The sequence below is a fragment of the Dicentrarchus labrax genome, unplaced genomic scaffold, assembly GCF_905237075.1.
Source record: "Dicentrarchus labrax unplaced genomic scaffold, dlabrax2021, whole genome shotgun sequence".
NCBI lineage: Eukaryota > Metazoa > Chordata > Actinopteri > Moronidae > Dicentrarchus > Dicentrarchus labrax.
This window is the reverse complement of record NW_026136703.1, coordinates 19,302,396-19,328,715: the sequence shown is the minus strand read 5'-3', so window position 1 is coordinate 19,328,715 and position 26,320 is coordinate 19,302,396. Positions and strand designations below refer to the sequence as shown.

Here is a 26,320-nt window from a genome sequence, read left to right as displayed (position 1 = left end):
GTAATGGTTGTGTTAGGCTATTACTAACCGACAATCACACTCTCTGAGTCAGAGTGCCCACACAGTGTACTGTTTTTATCAGAGACTTTCTGTAAACTTTATCAAAGGGTGGTAGACAGTTTACTCAAATGAATACTATTATCGTTAGACCTGAGCTGTAAGTTGGGTCCAGAGTTGTAGATCTGAGAGTTTAAACTTAAACCACAACTACAATGCACTCCTGCTGCTAAAGTGCTTAATCTGTTATGACAGCTAGATAGCTTATTGTTGCTAATGTTAGCAAACTTTACATACATAATGCTGTGTAACTGAGCCAGTTTACTAATTTTATTATAGCTTTTCTCTACTTTACATTATGTTTTAGCATGCAGCAGATACATTTCAACACCTTTTTATCACAGAAGTATGTCCGCTAGCAAGCTTATGGGATGGAGACGTTGAATGTGTATATAAAAGTATATAAAAAATGTTTTAAAGCAGCTTTGAAAGGTAAATATTCTATTTTAATGGCCATTTTACACCTGAAAGAATTGTTATTGAGTTGTAATTTCCCTATGATCTAAGATGTTCCTTCAAAAGATTCGCACAGACAAGATGTGACTTTGAGTTGCCCCAAAAGACCTAAAAACAGCTTTGCTCGGGTCTGCATCTAACCAAGAACAAAACCTAAACCACCTACACAATAGCTCTATGCGGGGAAACAATAAATTTGTTCTCAGGGAGGAACTCATCTGGGCATCATTGTTATCGGAGACACGGAATAGCAGGAGAGAAGGGGAACATGATGTGTGAGAGCAGACCGAGGCCCAGAGGAAGGCCGCAGCACAATGCGAGGCAAAGGAGATTGTCTATAAATCACAGCGCTAACCGATTCCCCACCTGTGTCCGCTGTCTTCCCAGAAACACACAGTCACACAAACAGCTGCCCCTGCTCTGGAAAACCCTGATGACCGCGATACACACAAAAATCACACAATCAAGAGTTTTGGATATCAAACGCCAGGAATGTGTAGAACAAACTACCCTCTTTAAGGCACCAATTGTTGTTTTGGCGTAGGATTTTGGTACAATGTTCCACAGTGGCACACACACACACACACACACACACACACAGCTGTGCAAATTCATGCTTTGCACACACGCGATCAAACAACACAGCCATTAATTTGATTAGAAGGCTCTCAACAATTTCCAGTTTTTGGTCTTGAAAGGGCATTGTGGTCGCAGCCAAGCCTGAAATAAATTAAACGTCATCCATAAACCACGATATTAACAGTAAGACATCCAGATTTACAGTATTTCCCAGTAAAAGGTCGTCAGTGTTTTGAGGAGGTGACGCATCAAGCGTGTGTGTGTGTGTGTATATGTACAAGTCCGCCGCATATGTAAACACATCCGAATGTGTATGAGCATACAAACACATACGAATGTGTATGAGCATGTGTGCTAAAGGGGGAGGGTTGTTTACTTGGGCAGCCTCTCAGAGTGTCTCCTGGCCGGCTCCCACTTCCTGCCCCTGCGCCTGGAGCAGCAGCCTGTCTAGTCAGCCACCTCGGGCTGACAGGGAGACCACATGCTAAAAGACTTATTGGCCTACTTTAGAAGACCTATGGGAGGGAAGGGGGGACTATATGCCTGCTCTGGGTGGGGCTGGGACTGTTTTGAAGGGAGATTGGGGGGTCTACAGGGTGTCTGATTTTTTTTTTTTTTTTTTTTTTAATAAAGCACTCTAACTCCCTCCCCTCTCTCCCTGCTTTTCCTCTGAGTGCTTACAGCTGCAGGGATGGAGAAGGGGGGCATAGCGGAACAGAGCGAACAGGCTCAGCATAGAGAGGGCCCTTCATGAAGTCACATCTGGACCTTTCCCAGAGAACTCAATGGAGCAGAGAGGCTAATGAAAGTCTTAAGTTATGTAATTGAGCTCTTCCATGTGCACCAGACGGTAATGTTGGCTTGATCCGTGGCACAGGATGTTAGAGAAATCCTATGGACATTAATGTCCCTCACAAAGGTCTGACAACCAGGCTCATGTCGCTACTGTCATGTCTGTAGCAGCTTGCTAACCCAGACTCTGGATATAGTGGAGCTCCAGGCCCATACATGGAGTCGCTGCAGTGAGAGACTTGGCCTGTGAGGCATAACAAACAGGGTTTGGCATTTACTGCTACTAACAGGCCTACTTAGGTTGATTGGCTCATGTTGTTTTGCTGCAGTTAGGCTTCCACTGTCCGGCAGCAGTGGAAAAACACGAGAGAATTATGAACATTAAGTACAGCGCATGATTAAATGTGGTGTACAATGATTCTTTTTGAACCTCGTTCAAAGTGTAAACGATTGTAATGTAATTTTGAGCCTTGCCGTTTATGACAAACATATGTCTACTGGTGTATTGTTATGCTTAGCAGTGACTTGAGCAGGGAGGCTGTAAAATAAGCCGCCCGGCTGGTTATGGGAGGGAGAGGGAAAGAAAAAAACCTGCACTGTCGGATAACACGGTGAGAGGTGGAGTGACGAATGGTAGAGAACACGCATACAGTATGTGTGGATGCAAACAAGCCTGTAGTCACAGTGTATGTGTCCATATGTATGTAACAACTGGGTGTAGGTTGTAACCACAATCAGATTGAATAAGGTCTCCGGTATCAGCTCCAGCTTTGATTTACGCTCCACGGCCGAGGGGAGACGAAAAGAGAAGCAGCAGAAGCAGCGGAGACGCTCCTGAAATGAACACCTTGGTAAAACCTGCCGCTGTATAAAGTGTCAGCGTTGGGCCCCTCTGTGGCACGGAGCCAAGCCCAGAGCCACTATCACCTTCGCCACCGTCACCACCACACCACTGCGCCTTCCATTAATAAAGGAGAAGAATAACAGTGACGGCGGGGGAAGATAGGCTAGAGCAACGATACATTACCTGCCAATTAGACGAAGGGCGGAGGCAATGAGGGGAAATGCAGACCATATGGGAGGCTATGTGAGAGGCCACCTGACCCAAGGGGCCCACAACTCTCACATCAACACTCCTCGCCAGACTGGACCTGTTTGAAGTCTTACATAATGCTCTGAATACCACCCTCTTCTCCTTCTCTCTCCCCAGTCTTTCCAGCCTCCGCCTCCTCCTACTCCCCTCTTGCCCTCTGCTTTCCACTCTGAGACCACAACCACAAAGACAGGCCCCAGCCAAGACAAACACAGCCCAGAATCAAATCAATTTTGAGAAGTTATGGTGCGACTATTACAGCTTAACACGCCGCTGACAAGCCGCATGAGATGGTCCCCTCATGAGTGTGTGAAGAATGAAGGCCGTTACGTCTGTAACTTAAATGATCAGACACACAAGAGACATAACAGAAGTTGCCACTGACAAAGTCCTTCTTCATGCATCCTTTATATAACATGCATTAGTAATCCTGATGATTATTCCTTGGACGTTGCACAGTGGAATGAAGCATACCTTGACACAAATTTCCTTGTGTTTTCCAGAGCTTGAAAAAAAGGGAATTTTCCACACGCTTCCTTTTGATGAAGTCAAGTTCAGCATTATTTCACATGCAATAAAAACGCTTAAAGGAATAGTTTGACATTCTGGGAAATTTGCTTTCTTGCGGCAAGTTAGAAGATCAATATCACTTTCATATACCGGTAAATTTAAGACCACAGCCAGATCAAACCTCTGTGGTTCATTAATTAGCATATTATCTCTTGTTTATTTAATCTGTTGTGGGTTTTTGGGGGGGGGAGCAGACTGTTTCTCTGTGACTTCCTGGAGTCTCTGCTGGTTTCCCAGCAAACCTCAGGTGATAACAAGACTTCCAGCTATGAAATAACCTAGGACAACCCCCCCCCCTCCCCGCCCGCCCGCCCCCCATACAACCAAAACTTTTAATTTTTAAGCTTCAGTTTCTGTTTGGATTACGCAAACATGATATCACATGTTTATTAGTGAGCTTTAGAGTTGCTTGCAGGTTGAATTTTGTACGTTGGACAGAGCCAGGCTTGCTCTCTCCCCGTTTCCAGTCTCTGAGCTAAGCTAAGCTAATGGGCTGTTGGCTGTAGATTGATATATGGCATGCAGATACGAGAGTGGCATCCAACTCCTCATCTAACTCTTTCCCAAAATGTCAAAACTATGTCTTTAATCTGCGCACACATAAACATACAGTGTGCAGTGGCTGTTCTGCTACCTCAGTCTGGCTAGTGTATAAGAGAGGCTCGTGGCCAGGTCTAGTCAGAACCAGAAGGGCCAGCAGCAGCTCTGTGGAAACACTGACTCACCAGCCAGGGGCCTTAACTCAACTCTACCTCCTCACAGCTGGCTGACGGGGGGGAAAAAAATATTTTATTTCTAAAACACCTTCATTGTTACAACACAAAATACAACAGAGCTAAAACAAACTCACGAGAAAACGCAGTCCAAAAGAATAAATCTCACACCTTGCACAAACAAGCCCCAGAAACGTACTCACATTAAAACTCAAGCAGCACTGCACCACGACTCCTGATCCACCATAAAAGAGAAAAAGGGGAGAGAGGGTAAGAGACAGAGAGCTGTATCATTAACGTGGTTGGACCCCTGGGAGACTGTTGGCCCATCATAAGCTTCTTATTAGACGACTCTCCACAGAGAATTTGTGGTCTAATCTTATAAAACTTTGAACACCCGCTCCCTGCATGCTCTACCCCTGGCTTATTAGTCACAGTTCTGTTTTCGGTGCTCCAGTGTGGTAAATGGACTTGTTATACTTATGGCTCACAACGCTTTAACAAAGCCCCGTCTGAATTATGGCGGAAAAGCACGGGGCGAAAAGGTGTTGAGGTGTCGTTAGAGTGACACAGGTTTTTTTTCACACAGTTCTGTGCTGTTGCTGAAAGCTGAATCTTTCAACAGCCAACCTGCTCAAACCTAACTCACATGCACAGGGCCCAGCCCATATGCCGCAGCACTTAAAGTGAAGTCATACTCAAAATAGAGGAACAGTTCAACACATTGCAGTTTTGCAAAATTTGTGTGTAAATTCTGTGGTTTCATATTTACTGTATCTTGGTGACGTGGTGGGACAAAAGTCAGCAGGTTTCAATTCTAATTAGGTGACCGTATCTTCAAACAGAGGAGACAAATGTATCACTTGAGCATCATCATGATTGTCAAACTTAATTTCGACCCAACCTGGGGAAACAGGAAACAGCAGTGTCAAAGGAAGTCAGAGAATAACAACAACAGCAATAGCTGTGGTGAAAGAGGTAGCTCAGAAAATATGAGAAATATGATTGCTTAAAAAGTTCCACTTGAGCAGATAAAAGCAAAGAAGACACCACAAAGATCATCTATAGCCAGTAAACAAGTGTTAATGTTAGCATCAAGATGTTAAGGCAAAGAAGTACAGAAGGAAATATGATATTTTAGACCATTTGCAGACAACCTGTAGCAGCATTGTTGAAGCATTGTTTTCTGCAAATGGGACTGTTTGTCTCAAGTATGAGCAACAGTCACTGAAAGGAGGAGGAAAGGGCTTTGCAGGACCACAGAGGTACAGATTTATTTAGTGTTATGTTGTGGAATAGTTTTGGAAATCCATTTTAGTTTTGTTCTGAGAGTTAGCTGAGAAGATTGATACCACTGTCATGTCTGTGCGTTAAGTATGGAGCTGGAGCTGGGAAAATGATTAGCCTAGCTTAGCATAAAGACTGGAAACGGGGGACAAAAGCTAGCCTGGGTCTCTCCAAAGTTCCAAAATCTACCAACCAACACATCTGCAGCTCACTAAATAACACGCCGTACTCATATATCTATAAATATACAGATATATATATATATATATATATATATATATATATATATATCATATCTATATCATATCTATCTTTGTACTTAATCTATTTATAAACAGAAGTGTTAAAATGTGTCGTTAAACAGCACTGTGATTTCCCAGAGTATTGGTGCTGCAGTGAGGTTGCCAGGAAACTAGCGGAGACAATAAACAGTTACAGCAAATAAACCCCTCTAAAACCAGACATTTTTATTTTTACATCACTAACAAACAATATCCAACTTCAGAGGGTGATTAAATCTTAGCTACCTGTTTCTCCCTGCTTCTGGTATTTATGCTAAGCTAAGCTAAGCGTCTCCTGTCTCTAGCTCCATACCTAACACACAGACATGAGAATGTTTGAATCTTAACTGTTTGAAAGAAAGTGAATATCTCCCACGTTCTTTAACTATAAGCTACATTTTGCACATAATACTCTTATAGATATATACATAGAATATAAGCTTTAAAGGTTCAGTTCACCCAAATTTCAATAGTTTACATAGGGACTATTTGTCTGGTATAAAGTAAATCTGTTCATGCCAAGGCCTGTGAATTATTAACACTGACTAGGACACTCTTTCTGGAATTGTTGGAGATTTTTTCACATGTCATTTTTCTATGCTGCAAGCCCAGAAAACAATATTTTATCAACCTATATTGTATCATACTGTGGGAGGCAGTATTCCCAGAGATGATATCTCAAAACTTGAAACATTGGCACCACTGAGAGAAAATGTGTTTTTTGTAATCTAGGTGAACCCAGACCGAGTTTGGCTTTAGACCAAACTCCAGCTCAAACACAAATAAACTAATCATTAAACTCTAGACCCCGTATCCCCTTTGGTCACTCTCTAGTTCAGGATTTGGTGTGTCCAAGGCTGCAGAGACCTCTTGGTCTCCAGGCCAAGTTCCATGTCCGCTCTGATTATAGCACTAGAACAATGCAACCCATTGTGGCGCAGCAAGCGTGGAGTCTGTGCAGTTTTCTCCATCATCTCTCTCAAACGCTCTCATTCACCATACACACATGTGCACAAATGTGGCATAATGGACTACAGAGTTGAGTAAACCACATAAAGGTAAAAATGTATGGTGTTTTTTTTTTTTGTTTTTTTTTCTCGAGTGAGCATGAAATATGGTTGACTGGGTCCCTGGTGCTCAGGCAGCCTGCCAAGACTTGAAGCAGGCAGTTGAAATTCATCACATTTAGACACACATATGCAGTCACACACACATTCCCCTGCAGGAGACCTCAGGCCACAGGGGAAGAACAATCTGACATGCCACACAGTGAGGCTCTCCGCAATTAGACAGTCACTTTATCACACTACAAACTTCTCTCTTTCCATCTCTCTCTCTCTCTCTCTCTCCCTCTCTCTCTCTCTCACACACACACACACACACACTCCCAAACAAACACACAAAGGTGTAATCACTCACAAACACACTGCCAAACTCAAAACTGCTATTATCTGTCATTAGGGACACACACACACACACACACACACACACACACACACTCTGAAACACATTTCACAGCCCCACATTCTCTATAAGCAAACACAGTCGGCCTCATGCAATAAGCCAGTGGGTTCCAGAGAAGTGCAGTAATACATGGACCCTCGCAAAGAGAGTTATAAATAGTTATAAATAGAGATGTGTTATGTTGTGCCTGTCCCTCTGGGGGAAGACTAGGAGGATCAGTCATAACCCCTGCGACCCATGACCTCTAACCCCTTACCCTCGGGGTTCAGTGGACATGCTGTGAGTCAATGACGTCCAGAGCGGTACACAGGAGTATTAGCTTTTATATGGTCTGTGTTCATGTCCCCCCTTCACCCCTTCATTTCCTGAACACATCTTGAGTTGCACTATTCTGCATGTGTCCCCATTTGAACATGCAAACTGATACGCCTAAGTAGATTTTTAACACATGCTTACAGGAATGTAGTGTTTATGTATGTATACAAACTCATATTTGAACCTTATATCCCCATCAACAAGTCTCCGGAAGACTGTTTAAGACCTGTAGATATCCAGTCACTGAATGTGTGGATGGTCAGAAACCTTCTTGGCCTTGAAAGTGCAACTTACACTATGATTAAAGTGTTTTTCCCAAAGCTGTAATATGTAACATTTCCACATTAAAATGTCTTAAAACACTTGGCCTATATATTTGTATGTTATATATGTTGTTGAGTTGTGTACTTACATTATCCCAAGTGTTTCCAACAACATTCGAACATATCATCCTTTGTGCATGCATCAGTGTTGTCGTTGTCTGCCAGAAGCTGTCACAAATTCACTTTATATCCAGTTTTAAGGCACATTTTTATGTTTTTAACTATAAATTTTAACCAGAAGGAGGATTTTAGTCATCAGGTGTCTGGATCTTAAGTTATCAGAGCTAAGTTATTGGCTGGCAGGCCCTCTGGGATGTCCTTTGTCTGCCAAACAGCACCAAAAACACAGATTTTTAAGGTGAAATTGCTTTGTTCAGTGTTTTAACCACTGGGTCTGTTTGTTTTGGAGAGGAGTCGACCTCTGCAGGTGATTTAGTAGAAACCTCCTGAACACGAACACAGGAGGAAGCTGACAGCAATGACGGCGATTGTGCTGAAGACAACAACTCCCATGATCTAACGCTACTTCACGATGTCTGCAAACTTTATCTTTTGTTATTGTTTTGATGTGAGACACTGATGTGAGGCTAGCTGTTTCCCCCCTGTTTGCAGTCATTATGCTAAGCTAATCGCTCAATCTTCACATCTCACTTTCAGAAAGATAGAGATCAAGCATCGAACATTGTCAGTTTATCTAAATTGACACGGTTCATGGTTTGAACTGAACTTTGTGTCCCCTCACAGACCAAAATGTTGTTGAATGAAGTTTCAGACGTCTTTGAGATAAACGCAACCTATGTATCACAAACTATAATGTCATGCACCATTGTGAAAACTTTGTAGCTCCACAGACGCAATACTGGAGCCTCTCACCCACCATCCACATGTGGTCACAACAGAGCAACCCATCAACCATGAGGCTCACAGTGTGAGAGCAGGGTCAGGGGTCACGCAGTGATTGGCCAATAAAGGGAACATAATATGCAGGAGCAAAGCATGGCTGAAGATTTGTCACCCTTCATTTCACTGCATCGCATATCCCTGCTCTGCAGTGTGGTTAAAAGAGCTAACAAGGAGTTAAATCCTCAGAGAATTATTATTATTTCACTGATTCAATATCAAGAGGAAATATGTTTAACGAATGGCACAGAAAGGCAGGGTGTGGAGCAGGTAGGGCAGGGCGACCTGAACTGGCATGGAATAAACAAAACAAAGTTGACCAAAACTGTGTAAGTGAATTTCACCACTAATTGGATGGTAAGACTTGATTAGCTACGGAAAATGTCATACTGTATTTCCACCCGGAGCAGTTTATAGAAATATGTGCATCATCGATCATGAGATAGCATGACATTTCTTGGAAGTAATGGGGATAATTGAGGCAGGGGTAATTGCCAGGTATCTTGAAGTGGGAAAACCTGGTTTAAAACACATCTTAAGTGACCTTATCAAATGCTTTTATTCTTGCATAATATTGGACACTTTTACCTCAGTAGACTTCCTTTAAACCCTTTAAACGAAAGAATCTGAGACAAAATAATCCGTCTATGGTTGAACTTTTCATATTTGACGTTGACGGTAACGCCACAATCCATAATCAGGGGTCACAAGTAGATATTCATTCATGTTAAGGGGTCACCAGAGTATAATGTCCACACTTACTGCTGTATTGAAACTAGTTCAGTTGGACTGTCCCCTGAAATACTGTTTAGTTGTATGTTTAAGCTTCATCATGTAGTGGAGTAAAAAGCACAATGTTTCCTACAGAAACGTAGTGGAGTACAAGTGTAAAGTAGCATAAAAATGGGGCGTCCTGGTAGCTCATCTGGTAGAGCTGGTGCCCCAAGTACCAAGGCTGAGTCCTTGATGCTAGGCCCTCGGGTTCAAGCCCTCTGCTGGGTGTCATCCCCTTACACTCCCCCTCTTTCCAGCCCATCTCTCAAGCTGTCCTGTCTAATAAAGGAAAAAGTAGTTAATTTCAACCACTGTTAATAATTCAGCGTTTGTTTGTCGACTCCTTCTGTGGTGCTTTGATGTTTTTTAAAAGGTTGTTGCATGAATACAGTCGTAAAATTATAAAACCACCTAAAGTCTCTGGAAAAGTTCCATCTTGGCAAAACGTCTCTGCCAAAGTCAACACCTTATTTGTTTGAAGGAGTCGAGCGGTGCCAGCAGCAGTTTTTACATCTCATGCGAATGCAGCACAACATCGCACCTGTGTCTTTGTCTCATTCGGGTAACGGTAACTGTAAAGCACAATGCAGAGCGGTATATATGTGAAGGATGTTGTCTGTCAGAGGTTATTCAGGCTATTCTGACATTTAAGTCCCTACCGACAGATCACAACTCCCGACTGCATGTGGGAGGTGTAAAATTGAAGTTATTTCTTAACTCTATGATGTAGCTTTCGTGGTGCAACCCACCTGTTTTAAGTTACAGCTTAACTCCCACGCTGCATTAAAACTGGACTTCTTTTAAACTTTCGAGTACTGGTACTCTGACTCATTCAAATTCTCATTTGAAAATAATCTCTCATCCTAACAGGCTACAATACAGCTCTCCTCAGATGTTTTGCTCATCTGTTTCTTGGCCACTAAACCCCCTGTCTCAAAACAAACCCTCTGAGTAGAATGTAAGCAAAGCAAAGGAGTGAAGTCAAAGGAAGACGCCAGGAAATATAAACAAATGCAATTCAACTTGACATCAGTTCTTATGTGTAAACATGCAAACCTCAAGACAAAGATGGACCGACTTGCAGGCCGAGAGAGCTAGAACAAGGTGTGAACGCCTGCAATGTAGGAGTGTGTGTGGCTGTACATCTGAGTGTGTGTGTGTGTGTGTGTGTGTGTGTGTGTGTGTGTGTGTGTGTGTTTACTCAGAAGAACATTATGTTCAGGACTTGCAGCCAGGCGGTGAGTCAAGGTTGTACGAGCAAGTTTGTGTTTCTAACCTTGACACTACACGATGTACCGCTGTATGCTTTTTGTACACATTGTTTCGCACATAAACTTTCCAACGTCCTCTGCTCTGAAATAGCATAAAAGGAAGTGACTGCCGGGTTTAACCTGCCTGTGGGGTGTTCTCCTCAACAACACCTTAGATCAGTGTCTCCTTTCACTCTTCTGATCTGTGTAGCTGCCATCAAAGACACCAGAGCTGTTTGGCTGAGGTTGAGATGGGCCCAGCCCTGCCTGCAGTGCATATACACCCTGAGCTATTTCTCTTGCCCTGTAAAGGTGGTTTGGTTTCAGACAGGCTGCTACAGGCCTGCATCTGGGATCAGGATGGGGAAACATGGAGAGACTCCTGCCTGCTGGCTCCCTGCCTCCAGCTTTCCTGAGTCTGTGTGTGTGTGTGTGTGTGTGTGTGTGTGTGTGTCATTGTATGTTTGCATAGAGTGAAACAGATTTGCTGGAAAAAGGCCTGACGGGTTGCTGCACGCTGAGAGGGGGAGTGCGTAATACTGTAACATAATCTTTATATAACGCCTTTCAAAAGAGAACCGTATTTTACATAGAATAAGTATTAATAGAAATACAATCAAAAAGTAAAACATCGGATCACGATACACAAATAATAAAATAAAACCAAAATCATGATCAATGCGAACATTGTAGGTTAAAATAAAATGTATCTATCTAAACTATATTCTTAGCAAGTTAGCGTATTGACTACTAGTAGGGTTTAACACCTAACACCAGCTAGACCTTTTTCAGTTATTTTGACAATAAACAGTAGGGTAAACACAGTAGGGTGTAATAAATGATACTTATTAAGTTTTTGTGTGATTAAGTGTAGCCAACAGGCAAAACAGCAGCGTCCTGACTCTGACCTGAACAGTAAAGAACATTAGTTAGTATCACTGGTTACACCTGTGTTTACCCTACTATTGTGAAACAACTGACACAGATTGACTTTGCCTTACACAAACGTAGGCACTGATTTTATTGGAGTTATTGGATTTAATCTAATCAATCACATGTTGTTTTATAAGACCCTCACGAAGGGTTAAAGTGTCAGGAACAGTTCCAGGTGTGCTTTTATAAAGTAATCGGCAAAACCTTTTTCTAACAGACAAAGGTTGACAGATATTTCAAAACTGGAGTGATGTTTCCTTCTTGTGGATTGATTTTCTACAAACTGAAGGCCTTCTTGCCTCAGACAGGAATAGCTACAGTGAATTACACTGAGGAGGTGATTTACACGAGGGAGGAATTGGGTCAAAAGATTCAGAGATACAGAGGAGTGTTTTCTTGTTTAAATAATTTTAAGAATTCCTTTCAACAGGATGATCCATCGATGTGACACAGAGTAACCTCTGCTAATAACAATGGAAAGCACTATTAGATTTGCCCAAACAATCTTAGGTCCATTTAGTAGCTTGTCAAGTGCTTTCGATTGTATCACATGATCTTCCGCAGCACATGTTTGTTTTTCTGAAGGACTTGCTGGCTTAAAATTTGAGCTCATTCCTGAAACAGACCCACCACATGGTTCATTTAGTAGCTCTGCAGGAACATTTAATCGTACCACACAGTTAGCTTGTTAGCAGACAAAGTTTTACTTTCAAATCCCAAAGTAATGAAAATAGTGTCTTTATTTTCAAACACAAACAAATAAATCAGTCTTTTTCTGTGTGGTGGGACCATTAAGAGACTGTATGAATGTCTGTGAATAAGCCTTTTTTTTGATAATGATATACTGTCAGGGTCAAACCCTCCTACCGCACTCATCTGTCAGGAGACGATTGTGCAAAGCAGCCTTGCGTCAGACACCCTGTGACAGGTTTGATAAGAGTTGATGGACGTGATTGCACTTCACGCCTCAGGTCCTCTCATTGTGGCGGGGCTACAGTCAGGCAGGACCAAACACGCCGAACCTCACAAAAAAAAGAGAACACGATCATTACTTTACTGGCCATTATGTTGTGCACACAGGCTGGAGATACGTAAAATTATATACAAAACGTAGCTATTTTTTTCCAAAGGGGTCAGAAAACAGAGTCATCCGACTGCAGCTGTCTAAAGTATTTCAGTGTTGAGTTCAAGTGCACAACGGCAGAAATCAACCTATTTAAAAACAATAATCAGAAGTACAATCACGTGAAAAGGTGTCTATCTGCTTTTGTTGCCAAGTTTGTGTCAGACTCTTCTTTCAATGTGTAGACCTTTGAAATGAGAAACTGATACAATAATGTAAGATTGAAAACAGAAAGATAATTAAAAGTCTGAAATTCAAAACAAATGAAGGTCCTTAAAGGCTGGTAGATATCTAATAGTGGGTCCTCTTTAACAGAGAGATTTCTAGCACCACTTTAACTCCAGACTTAAATATCTATACAACTGTTGGATGGATTGCTATGACATTTGATCATGCCTCCCTCAGGATGAACTCCTCTTAACTGTTGCTGATCTCTGACTTTCCATTTAGTGCAGTCATCAGGTTAAAAGTCACCTGCAGATATGTCGACCAAAATACCTGAAAAATTACATTCCTGTAAGCCTCAGCTGTACTTTGTGTTTAGTGCGAATTAGCAAATGTTAGCATGCTAACATTCTAAACTAGGATGGTAAAGATTACACCTGCTAAACATCAGCATATTAGTATTGTGTGTTAGTGTTAGCTCGAAGCACTGTTGTGTCTACAGCCTCACAGAGCCACTAGCATGGCTGTAGAGTGATTTTATTGTCATTCGTTTATTACATTAATGTTGTCATTACTGGGTTAATAACCCCAAACTCATGATGTTTAAACATTTGAAATGATCGTATCATAAAATACATATGGGGATTAAACTTGCAGGGGGTCACCTACATGGACTATTTAGTGGCCACAGACCAGCATCAGCTTATTTCCTCACTCGAAAAGTCCATTGTGTTATATTTTATAAGCAGTCGCTCCAATACAGTTACAGTAAATTATCTTTTTCATGTTCAGTTTTGAGTGGGCGTTGTATTTTTCAAAGGAAAGACAACTCAATCCATTACCAGGCTGCTTCAGTGCAGAAACATGCCTGTGTACGCTTCCTTTATTTTGACATAATAGAGAAATCAATCAACAGGTGAAGGCCGCCAGGTTTTAGATGAGGAGGAGCCTGTGAGGTTTTCTCCCAGGAGAACATGTTCAAACCGGGGAAATTTTATAAGCTTGTCACATATGACCTGATTGCTAAACAAAATACACAGTTTCCACGCCCAAGGGCTCGCACTAACCTACCAGATGTGGCTCACGCACACCTGGTAGGTTAGTGCGTGTTGAGTATCTATCTGGTGTCTAAATATTTTCAGTCAGGGTGGAGGGGTTTGGAGCGAAAGAGAGAAAGACCAGGACCCCCTCCTTCCACACCCCATTCCAGTTTCTTACCGTAAATGTGTGGTTAACCAGAAAAAGCTGTTGGTGGGGGCAGAGCAAATCTTCAGGGAAGTGCACTTTGAGAAATCCCTTTTTTTTGGTGTTTTTTTTTTAGGGCAGTGTGGATCTGTTTAAGCCGAGCCTGCGACTTGAATGCAATGATTATCATGATTGAGTTTATGTATTTGTGTTTGTTGGGGGGGGGGTAATGTACCTCCGCCTGTACTCAAGCTCAGCTGCTAAAAAGTTATCCTCAGACAGAAGACAGAAGAAAAAGGTACAGAGATAGGAGTGGGAGGGGGAAATAGAACACCAGAACGGGGCTGTGAATGAAAGAAACAGATAGCAAGAGAAGAGGAGTGAGAGAGAGCGAGAGAGAGCGAGGAGAATGACAGAAACAGCACGAGAGCGAGAGAACGGCGAGGGAGAGGAGGGGAGGAGGAGGAGGAGGGAGTGACTGAGCATTGCTTTTCAAGAGCAGGGAGAACAAAAGGCTCCTTTGTGTGCAGTGCTGAGAGAGTGAAGTGGAGCCAGGGCTTAGGGAGTGTTTAACAGTGTACACCGACTGCATTCCTGCAATGTGATTACAAGACGCTTTTAATTTATACTCAGGAAATGGACTTAACTCTTCCCTCTCCTCGCATTCCCTTACTCTCTACCTGTCTCTGTTTTGCCTCTGGCCGTGCTTCTTTTAGTGTTTTTAATGAGGTCAGTTGTACCCAGTCAGCTTAAATTACAGTACAGTATGTGTGCCTTTCATTTGTTTTGTTTTTTTTTTGTTGAATTTGTACTGTACAATTCACTTCTGTGCCGTTTAGCTCACTACCTGCCTGTGGGCCAATCATTACAGACTCATTCAGTCTGACTCACATAGCTTCATTTTAGATTCTAGTGGATATCCTAAAGTGCCCAAAGATATCTGATACTGTATCTGAACTTTTGGAAAATATGTATAAAATACTTTTTGTTTTAAATATTTTACTCAGAAGAGCTGAACAAGTTGATATTCCACACTGATTCAGAGTGAAATAAGATGACTTTTTACAAACTTAAAGCTACGTAAGTTATGTTGACATTCAGTGTTACTCACCAAACCAAAATGTGTGTATTCTTGAGGTCTAACAAGTGTGTTGAATGCACTTTATTCCCTGATAACACATTTGTGAAGCCAAAAAACAACAACGATACAGACGTTTGCATTACTGTCCCTGAATTCATGTGTGTTTCTGGTCACCAGATGAGTGCAGGTCTGATATTCACTCTCCTTTTAGCTGTTTCAGCCTCCACCAACTCCTGAGGGAAATATCTGGCTCTTTAAGCTGCTAAATGCTCCACTATTTCCACCGGCTACTTGCTAACTTTACTGTTTGGTGCTGAGCAAGAACCATACAGTGGGTTTATTGCAGCTTTTTAGCTGAATGCAGCTTATTAAGATTGGTGAGATTGAGCCATAACAGTTAGGGTTTGGGCCATAAAGCCAAAACAAATAGCTTAAAAACTCTCTGTAGGGAACTGCAGAGTCGGGGTGGGGGGTGGGAGTAATCATATGTGAGTTTGTCTCTATAAACCCCTTTTCACTGCACACATAGTCATTTGATCCACTGGGAATACACATATATTGATTAGAGCAGCATTAAACTTGCTTTAATTGATTGTTGGCCAATTGTGGGCAATAAAAACAAGCTGTAAACACAATTATAAAGTTGATAATCTAATATTCACCTTCTTTTAGCTCTATTTTTGTCTCCACCAACTCCTGAGGGAAATCTCTGGCTCTTTAGTGGCTAAATGCTCCACTATGTCCACCAGCTAATGTTGCAAAATTGGTTTGGTGCTGGGCAGGAAGCGTTTTTAGAGCTCTTGACAACAGCTGCCTGGTGCAACTGGAAATTAGGCTGATAAGAGGTGTGAGCCTGAACCAAATATTAAACATGCCGTATAAAAACCAAAACAATGAGCTCAAAGATGCTAAAATGCTTGATAGCTATGAGGGGAACTGCACAGTTGGATGATAATGATGATGATCCACTGTTAATATAAGAGTGCAGCTTTAAGAGGTTAAATAAAGACATAGAACACATAGATATGTAGAAGATAGAATGTCAAATCGTCTGATAAACAACAACTTCTTCCCCTGCCCTCCAAAAACACTACAGCATTGTTTACCAACTAGAGTGCCATTACATGGACAGCCTCCATTATCTAATTTAGCAAATAACATTTGGGCCTCACAGTCTCCTGACTTGGCTGTCCAAGTCAGAAAGGACTGCTAGAAAGGTGGAACGAAAGGGTTGGGGGGGAGCAGAGAGAGGAGAGATGTGGAGGGTCTGGAGGCCAGGGTCAGGGCACATGGACGTCAACCTCTGGCCTCGCTGCTGAAAAAAAACCACAAAAAAACCCTGGTCTGTGTCTGGAAGTGATCGTCACAGCTGCTTGTTATCAGGAGGAAACATCTGATCTCAGATCATCGGCTCCCCTCCTCCAGCTTCTCCCTCTCCTTCCCCGTCTCCTGAGAATGAAGACAAAAGTGCAGTCTCAGTGTGTCCTCCTTACATGAGATAGGCCACTAACTGCTTCTTTTACAGCACACTTCCTTTCCTTTTTCCTTTTTTTTTGTTGTTGTTATTCCTCCCCCTCACCCCCTCACCCCCTCACACATCTCCTCCACAACCACCACCCACCGTATTCATACATTCAAATGTAAGATTAAACTCTGGAGCCTTTGCATTTCTCCCTTTGCTCTAAATCCTCCTCCTTTGCTGTGTGATTTACTTTTTTCCTGTTCCTTTTTCGCTCTCGACATCTCTGCTCAGACCTCGTTCCAGTAATGAGGCTCCGCATTGTCCACCTCGCTCTCAATCTTCCATCAAACGCAAAAAAAGGGAGAAGAAATTTCACTAAAGCTAAAGAAAACCAGGGGTGGGCTGAGAAATAAAATGCATGAAACAAGAAAAAGTTTTTTGAAAACTCTTTTAGAAAGCAGGACAGGCCGGCTCCCACCCACCAGATTAGCTTCTCCTCAGAAAGACGGTATAAAGATTTAATTAGCCAACCGTTTCTTGCATGGCCCACTATTCACTCTCCTTTTTTCTTTTATCTGTATTTCAATATGCCCACTCTGCATTTTCCAGACCACCTCAAAAACCTGAACTCTGGGTATTGGTGTGTGTGTGTGTGTGTGTGTGTGTGTGTGTGTGTGTGTGTGTGTGTGTGTGTTCTTTTCTTTTCCCTAATCAGAAATGCTGGTCTGCGGTGAAAGGAAGGGCTAAAGGGTGCGATGAGCGAGGAGGGAAAGCGTTTCGAATCGGGACAGAGGGTGAGGGGTGTTACAGTATATTGTCCATTAAAAACAATACAAGGTTTTATATTCAACCTGGATTAAGCGCCCCAATCAACAGGTCTTGAGTGCATGAAGAACCACATGAGGAGCTTACGTGTGTGTGCAGTTAGGCAACTAAGCAAATTTGTGTGTTTGTGTATGTGTAGCTTGTGTAACCTGGCTGTGTCCCAGTAGTGCTGATATATTGGAAACTGCATCTGTTTCTTTCAATTTTTGCTATTTCATCCACACTAAGCTACTGTTTCTGATCACCAAAAGCAGATGTTTGTTGAAAATCGCTACCCTGGGCGAATGCATTTGAAAATGTTGTGATATGGTGTTGATTAAATGGGAAGTCCACCAATTTTACACATTAAAAAAAAGTTGTGTGAAGCCTTTTGTGGCTCCAGAAGGAGCTAATAAATTGTAATTTGAGTCAGCGTTGATTGGGGTTGAAGTCTTCAAGTTTTAAAATGGAAAGAAATTGAGGGTGTGGAGCTCAGGGTTCAACAATAAGGATTGCTCACTTGCCCGGTGGCTCGTAAAATGCCACATCGGGCTAGTAAATCTATAATTAAACACATTGTTTTGTTCGGGAGCTGACAATGGAAGTAGCCAAGGAGTTAGCCATCTCACTTCCTTCTCATCTCTGTTGAGAGTTGCACATGCTCAGTGCTGATCGGGCATTCGTGAGAAAAGGGTGGCGAGTAAAAAAGAACATTAATGAGCTGAAGTGCAAGCAAGATTTTAAATTATCTCTGGTACAGGAATTTAGTTGGGTGGCGTAAGATGATGTCAGTTTAGTTTGAAAGCGGATAAAATGGGGTTTGTTTTTTCAAAGGCACGTCAAGTTTCTGAAAAATGAGAGCCAACAACATCTCATCTTCCTGGCAACTAAGAGAGTCTTTGTTGCTATTTAAATACCGATAATAAAAGAATTTGTATTGGGACAAGTAAAAATGTACTCTGGGCAAGTAGATTTCAGACCCACAAGTGAAAAATAACATGAACATCAACCCTGGAGCTTACCGGACCTCTTCAGCCTGCTCCTCATCTCTGCTTGAGGCTACATTATATATATATATATATATATATACTATAACACACCTGAATCTCCAACCAAACTGTCAGTGCTTGAGTGGCATTGTGGGTAATGTAGGCTCAATGTTTGGTGGATTGCTCTTTTATGAAACCTTCCTAAAAACCACCGATCGTTGGCACATTCCCCCCCCCCAAAAAAAAAGAGTTTTAAGTGTTTACTTACAGTTTTGGTGGTTTGGTGTCGAAGCTAAATAACGTTGAAACTGATGAAGTGCATGAAAAATAAATAAGTTCTCCAACTTATACAATAACACAAGTAATTTCCTTACAAAACGACCCATATGAGTGTCTTCTCAACTTCCTCCTCCCTGACTGAAGGTTTGGTTAAGTTTAAGTGACTAATATTATTTGGTTAAAGTTAGGGAAACACTGTGGTCATGGTTAATATAAACATTAAATATTGGTAGGAAATGGGATGTGAATGGTAAGCCCAAGTCATCCTCCCCTTACTTCCACCCTAAGGCCACGTTCAGACCGCAACGTCATTGAGCAAGGCACATTCCTGGAAGATTACTTTGTAACATGAACACTTCTACTGTTCATTTTTATTTATTTTCATTTTTACCTTTATTTAACCGACAGATGAGTCAATTGAGAGCCAATTCTCATTTCCATTGACGACCTGGCCAAGAGGCAACGTCTTGCTAATGCAAGAAAGAAATACTAGTCAGAGTTAAAACAGCATAATGTTAACAGTATATACACAATAGAGATCTAAGTACTCAATCTGACTGACAGCCAAAAGAGGTACAAACTTTACGAGTTTTATAACTGAACTGATACCGTAGCTCACAGGCTTTACCTAATGATACAACTTCCCATAGTTATAAAATTCTTCCTCATCACATTATAAACCACTTTACAGTGTTTTGGCATCTGATAAGCTTTCAAGTTTCATAATTTCACCCGTACCTGAAACAACATGCCCCCACCCACGCAAGCCTCAATGTCCTTGCAGAGGTTCGTACCCAAATGGCCCCAAGAGGGAGCTTGTTTTTTGACCAAGTGAGTGAATATTGAAGTTTTCTTTCTTGGGAGGAAAGTGTGAAATAAATTACATTAAAAGAAAAATTAGGCTATAGACTTTTGGTGCCAACACGGTAGCTCAAAAACCTTCCCAGCTAAATGTAAAACGCAGCTGAGGTTAGAGGGGATGGAGGAGAAAAGAGTGGAGGAGTGCAAAGAAAAGCGAAGAGCAAAGAGAGAGAGAGCTGGGTACATTTTGGAGGAGGCAGCTCAGTGTGCCCGAGGGTCTGTTTTGTCAGTTGAAGAGACAGAGCGAGGCAGAAGAGAGAAGCAGTGGGGGACTAAAGGCGGGAGGAGGCAGGAGAGAGGGGAGGAGGGGAGGCATGGTGAAAGTTAGTCTGTATGAAATCCCTCTCTTTTTTTTTTCACTTTACATCAAAGCTCAGCCTGGCAATAGAATTCAAAGAGGCAATCTGCATTTCCATGGGCTCCTCCTGACCCTGCCTGCCCCCCAGCTCCACCACCACCTCCTCCACCTTCCTTATCCTCCCAAACCTCTCCGCCAACCACAAACCACTCTCCCATCCCACCCACACCTTTCTCCTCCACTCACACAGCAGGACCATTGTCATCCACTCACATTAACCCCCCCCCCATCCCCAAACTGTAACCCCGTCCAGACCGCTTGCCCCCACATCTCCCTCCACCTTCACCTCCTCTAACACCCTTCCCATGTTCAAGCTGCCCAGTGGATCAACAGTAAGACCAATAAGGCCGTAATACAAAAGAACTACACATAAAAACTTAATGTTACTGTCTTCCTTGCATTCTCCAGTAAGGTCAAAGGTCAAGTTCAGCTACAGAACAGCATCTCTGTGACTCTGCTCAAGGGCACATCAGCAGGGCAGAAGCTTGCTATCACATATTATATATCAAGGTCATTCCTCCACCACTGTTTACAGTTAGTTACAGGACGTTTCTGACAGCTCGTATAAACACGCGTCTGCTACTCCACGGGTTCGATCCTGTCAGTCATTCATATCTAAAACATTAGCCATGATAGCCGAGGAGCTTAAGGGATTACAATGTTAGTCAGCTGGTCGGCCCACCACTTTGTTCCAGACTGAAACATCTCTACTAATATTGGATGGACTGAGATGGATCACACACACACACACACACACACACACACACACACACATTCTCAAAGTGAACGATTTTAAATCTTTTTGACAACAAATTTGTCCAATACTTTGATTTATGAGTAAATAGCTGCAAAACCAACTACATTCCCATCAGTCCGAGCTTTGGCGTGGCGTTTAGTGCTAATGAGCTAATGTTAGCCTGCTTGCAACAAAGCAGCGATCTGTGTGGCTGGGCACTTCCTCAAATGGCCACTAGAGGCTGGCTACAGAAGTGAGACCCCATATTAAAACAAGAAGCAGTTTACAGCCTGGTAGCCTGGTTTTATATAACTCACCCGCCTGAGCTCCACGCACGCTCCACCGTCTTTGCTCCTTTTTGGATTAGCCATGAGCCGGTGGAGTCGGGACTGCGCTTCACAACAGCTCCTCAGAAACCTCTGTGGGTGCCATCCCATAGACTACGTCCACTTTTAATTACCCTCTCTATGCTGCTTACATACTAAACTAAGATTGTGAACATGATAAATATTATACCAGCTAAACATCAGCATGTTAGCCTCTTCATTGTGAGCATGTCAGGAGACTCTTGTTCTAGATCAACAACTCTCTGCTGTAATTTATTTTACATGAACTGAATGCGTTCCACTGAACCGTCTCACCTTAAAGCCATTCTTTGTAATATCCTGTCCTACCTAAACGCTACCACCCTATCATATTAGATAATCTAGCTGTTTTATATAGTCGAAACTCTCCTTCAAGCCTTTCAGCTCTTATCTTACTGTGCTATGTGTGAATCCTGTAAATGTGTTGTGTGGGACTATGTGTTAACTCCTCTACGCTGTGATTTTGGCGAGGTCATTCTCGTTAAAGATTTTTTTTTTTTTCCAAGTGACTTAAATAAATAAAGATTAAGTTATTAAGTCGCTGCCACTGTCTCAGTGTCAGCAGAAGGTCGGACAGTGATTTCATTTATTGAGGTAATGGAGTGAGATGGTATTGGCATTGTCAAACAGACAGGTGCAACCTGACAAACCTGATCATTATTGTTCAATAGAAGCTGTCAACAACTAAAGATGAACTCACTCCTCAATACAGTTGGATATAATAACAATATTCATGTTAATCTAAAAAACATGACAGACTTAAATCTCAATCGATATCAACGGTTATGAAATAATATCAGGCTATAAAATGATATGTTTGCTTGTTTATCGCAAATACATGGTAAATGTGTTTGTTTTGACTACAGCTGGATAGTATTGGTTTTTTGTTTCTTTTGTTTTTGTTGATGCAGTGGTTTCTGTGGGTGTGGATTGACATTTCGTTCCACTGCTGGCGGCTCGATGCCAGCATTTTCTGTTGGTTTAGTTGCATGCTCAGTGGTTTTCTGATCAAAATCAGCTCCAGTTTTCTGGGTCAAAACGCACCGAGAAGAATCTCCAGCCACATATTTACCTATGAGATATCTCTGGTGGCTCACGGGGGGGGCAGATAAATGAATGTGAAACTGTAGGGAAAAAAACAGAGTTGCTCTATATGAAATATACAGGCTATATTTGGAGTTTGCATGAACTTTGCATTCAACCTTTAACAATTGCTTATTTAAAACAGCATATGCTACATATAAACACTACTACTGTTACTATCTTTGTCTGTCTAATTGTGTTCCTGTGCAATGGGCCTCCTACACACTCATCACTGTCTGGTCTGTTGTCTGTGGGTGAAGAAGACGCGTTGACGTGTCTGAAAAGGTTAAACCACAAACAGAACTCAGAGGCCGATGGTCATGGCCAAAAAAAATGTAGGTTTCCATACCCACTAATCGGGAGCTTGGACCATCAAAGGACTTCCTCCGGAAGACTTAAGGGCGGGGCCAGAGTAACCGTGATGCATCGGGTACCGCGCGCTGTGGTTGGCTAGCGTGATGTGGTCGGAAAACAGACACACAGGAGATGGCAAATGACAGAAGAGAAAGTGTGAACGATGAAATAGAGCCAGAGAGATAAAGACAGAGACAGATGAGATGCTGATTTGCAAGAGAGACACTTCAGTCGAAACCACAACATCACTGTTATAAGATAACGTTCATATAAGTTGGCCAAGAAGTAGTTTTTAGAAGAAGAATTGTGCTTTACTTCAGAGTTTGTGATGTAGAAAAGGATCAGCCAATCAAAGGAATGTGTAAGTCAGTTATTTTACCTTTTATTGTTGCAGGATTCAGAGTTATAACGGATGATATGATGCAGTGATTCCCAACCTTTTTCCTTAAGGGACGCCTTTTTTATATAATTGAGTAAACTGATGACCCCTGACTAACTGACATATTTTATGGATATTACTGTACAATAAACCCAAATAGTGCAAGATATGTTTGTAAAACAAGTGATTTAGATGAATTTTAAGTAGATTATTTTCTGTTTAGGGAACTTTAACTTTATACAATTCTCATTTTTAACATTCATTCACTCATACTATGCTTCTTTTCTGATAAACTCAGTGCTTTCTTATCCCTGTTCATTGTTCTGTTAGACAATTTACTTAACATTATTTTTTCTTTCACAGAAGTGAACCGAATGCTGATATATAGGCCTACTGTTTATATTTTTAAAGTGTTCTTACACGCCTTAAAATCAAGAAGGCCTCACGACCCCCCACGAAGCTTTGGCGGCCCCTAGTGGGGGCCCCAACCCCCAGGGTGAACAATCTAGTTAGGAAAACAATTAAGTCTTAATAAATGTCTGCTGTGAAAAAGGTCTATTGTTGTTTCACCTTTTTAAAATGACAAGGTTCTTACATTTTACCGGGAAGAACAGTAGTAGACATTGAACTTAGTGGCAACATGCCAGAGCGGCTTTAGTAAGATTTAAATCTTTAATTTTTGTTTTTTGGCCACTTGGGGGCAACAAGTTTGATATAACTGACATATTCTCACATTGAAGTTCAAAATGTCTGCAAACAGCCTATTTGCACGTCTAAGAGCAACATTCACATTAATTTCAAGTTGTGTTCAGTCCAATATTTACTCTCTTTGTAGCTGTATTTTTGGTCTCAAACTCCTGAGAGACATTTCTGGCTCTTTAGCTGCTAAATGCTTCACTATGTTCCCAAGCTAGTTGTTGTTGACTGTGTCTGTCTGCTGTTTGGAGCTCGACATGTAGCATACAGTGGGTTACTACAGATTTTGCTCTGAAAACAGTTAAGTTGGTGTAAACCTAAAGAAAGACCTATCATAAAAGATACTAAATGACTCACCAAGAGCGTCTCCTTTCACATTACACATATTTAGCCTTTGGTTACACAAAAATATTAATTATTCTAATGACATGTTGCTAGGACAAACCAGCAAGTCAAGTTTAAATGCTTATTAAATGTCAGATTTAAAACCTCTAGATCTAGTAACTGCGTCCTCCACCTTGATGCTGCCAAGGTAAGCAACTGATTAGTACATTGCTACTGTGCAGGGTTTTTTTTATAAGGTATGGGACTATTTACTTATTTAATTAGTGGAAGCCAGGTGACATTGCATCAGAGAAAAAGGGAAAAACTAACATCTTTGCTGTGCTATTCGCCTTGTTTTTGTTGTTTTGCCAAAGCCTTATGCCTCATTATGTCTTTATCACTAACGCAATTTTCCAGCCGTGTTTGCTGAAGTTTTGATCTCTATGCCAATCTTAAATTAATTGGCTATTTAATGTATACTGTGTGATGAAACAAAGGCAATTTTCCAACATTGTGGACAATACAGCTCCTTATTGGTAGCAGGACAGTCTGGAAAACCTCAGTAAAAAGTCCCTTTTTCACGTTGGAGTTTCAGTTTCATTATTACATCTTAAAGTCTCCTCTGTCCCACACTCAAAATATAAAACACACACACACACTCAAACACCCCCACAACCACCTCTCTGTTTAGACAATAGCAGGATTGGGAGATACAGGTGCACTCATCCAGATTTCACGCTCTATCGGTCACAGCGGAGAAGCGCTGACCCCGGCCGTGCTGCGCTAGCACTCAAGACACTGGGTTCAATTCAACTGGGGCCCTAAAATATGGAACATCCCACTGTGTACAAGACTTCTCTGTCCTCTTTCGTCTTTCTCTTCCCCCACTTCCCTTTCTGCCCTTTCTCTCTGTCTATTCTATTACTCATGCTACTGACACTGGAATGTGTTGGTTGGCATCATTTCAACTTCGCCCGAGGGAGCGTTCTGGGCGAAACACTCGATTCAAATTTATCTAGGTGCAGTTTTAATTTGGCACTGATTATACGTCTGTCTGTTGTAGTCATCAATAGCTCTTAACGGTTAACTGAATTTATTTTCTCATATGTAATAACTAATTGGAAATATTTACTTTGCATGTGTCTACCAGAGCAGTTTACCACAAGAGCGGGCACGACGGAGGGTAAAAAAAACCCGACTCAAAATCACATGGATGTCTGGTTTTTACAATAAAAGCAGTTGTATTGTAGTTGTTTAGTTGCCTGATGGTGATTCAGCAGTTGGCGTCTTTGTTTGTCAACCACAACAACACTGATCACAGCGCTAATGGTGAAAGAAATCAAGCGCGGCAGAGGTTTTACCACCAGAGTAAAACAGGGTTTGCCAACGCTCAGATAAACCAAAAAGTCTTTGTAACATTAGACTCAAAGCTCTTGTTTACTTCTTCTTCATAACTATAGCCCAAAACACAAATTGTCCCTTTCCAGAAAGGACACAAGAGCCACATTTTATTTAGGAAAAAGCTTAGCGAAATGGAAACAAATAATGGATATTTTTCTAACTATCCTTGTGTGACCCTGTTGTGGGGAAAAAAAGATTCTGGCTAAAAAGAGACAGCATCTAAACAACAAGAGGTTAAGAGGTGCTAAGCAAGCTCTAAGAATAGATACTCATCTCAATAAATACTAGAGGGCATTATGGGTGTGTCGCATTTCACCTTGGAACTGATTCTATTGGCTGAGGTGTGCTAATCCCCTGGATCGTACGAGCACAGACTGAGGCGGGAAGTCAAAGGGTGGTTTCAATGTTCAGATCAAGACTGTGCTTGAACATCCAATTCACTCCTCCCTCGATTCACCACATATTTATTGTTTCGCTCAAGTAAAGGAGGACGTAATAATATTCTCTTTGTTTACTCTAATGTGTGTCTACTATTATGTAGTCATAGCAATTTGCTGGATGTTTGTGTGCCAGTAGAGATATTATATAATAAACTAATGAACTGCTAAATTGAAAGAATATGAGCCACGTGCATTCAAAATTTGAATTTAAATTCTTAATAAAGTTAAAGCATACCTGCAAAGTGTGACGTTTAATTACTTTAAAGCTGAGATAATCAACATTTTTATATTAAAAATCGATGAAATTACTGTCTAATGTGAAATGGGTTACTAATAGAATCCACAGAAAATTATAACCCGTCTTTAGTTTCAGCTACAAGGAGAGTGAATATAAGACCCACATTCAACAGATGGCCAGAGACATGACTGCAAATGAATCCCAATGTTG

The 26,320-nt window shown here is 41.7% G+C and overlaps 1 long non-coding RNA gene across 4 annotated transcripts in view; it reads right to left on the bottom strand.

The window, feature by feature from the left end:
* Window positions 1-26,320, bottom strand: part of LOC127357405 (uncharacterized) — a 65,790-nt gene that overhangs the window by 8,708 nt on the left and 30,762 nt on the right. The window contains exon 1 of one of the 4 annotated variants that reach the window (XR_007882254.1): window positions 4,464-4,997. The exons of 2 other annotated variants lie outside the window; for them this stretch is intronic. This is a non-coding gene — a long non-coding RNA (uncharacterized LOC127357405). Of the gene's footprint in view, window positions 1-4,463; window positions 4,998-26,320 lie in introns of those variants that run through there. One more of the 4 variants, XR_007882252.1, reaches the window with a different exon arrangement.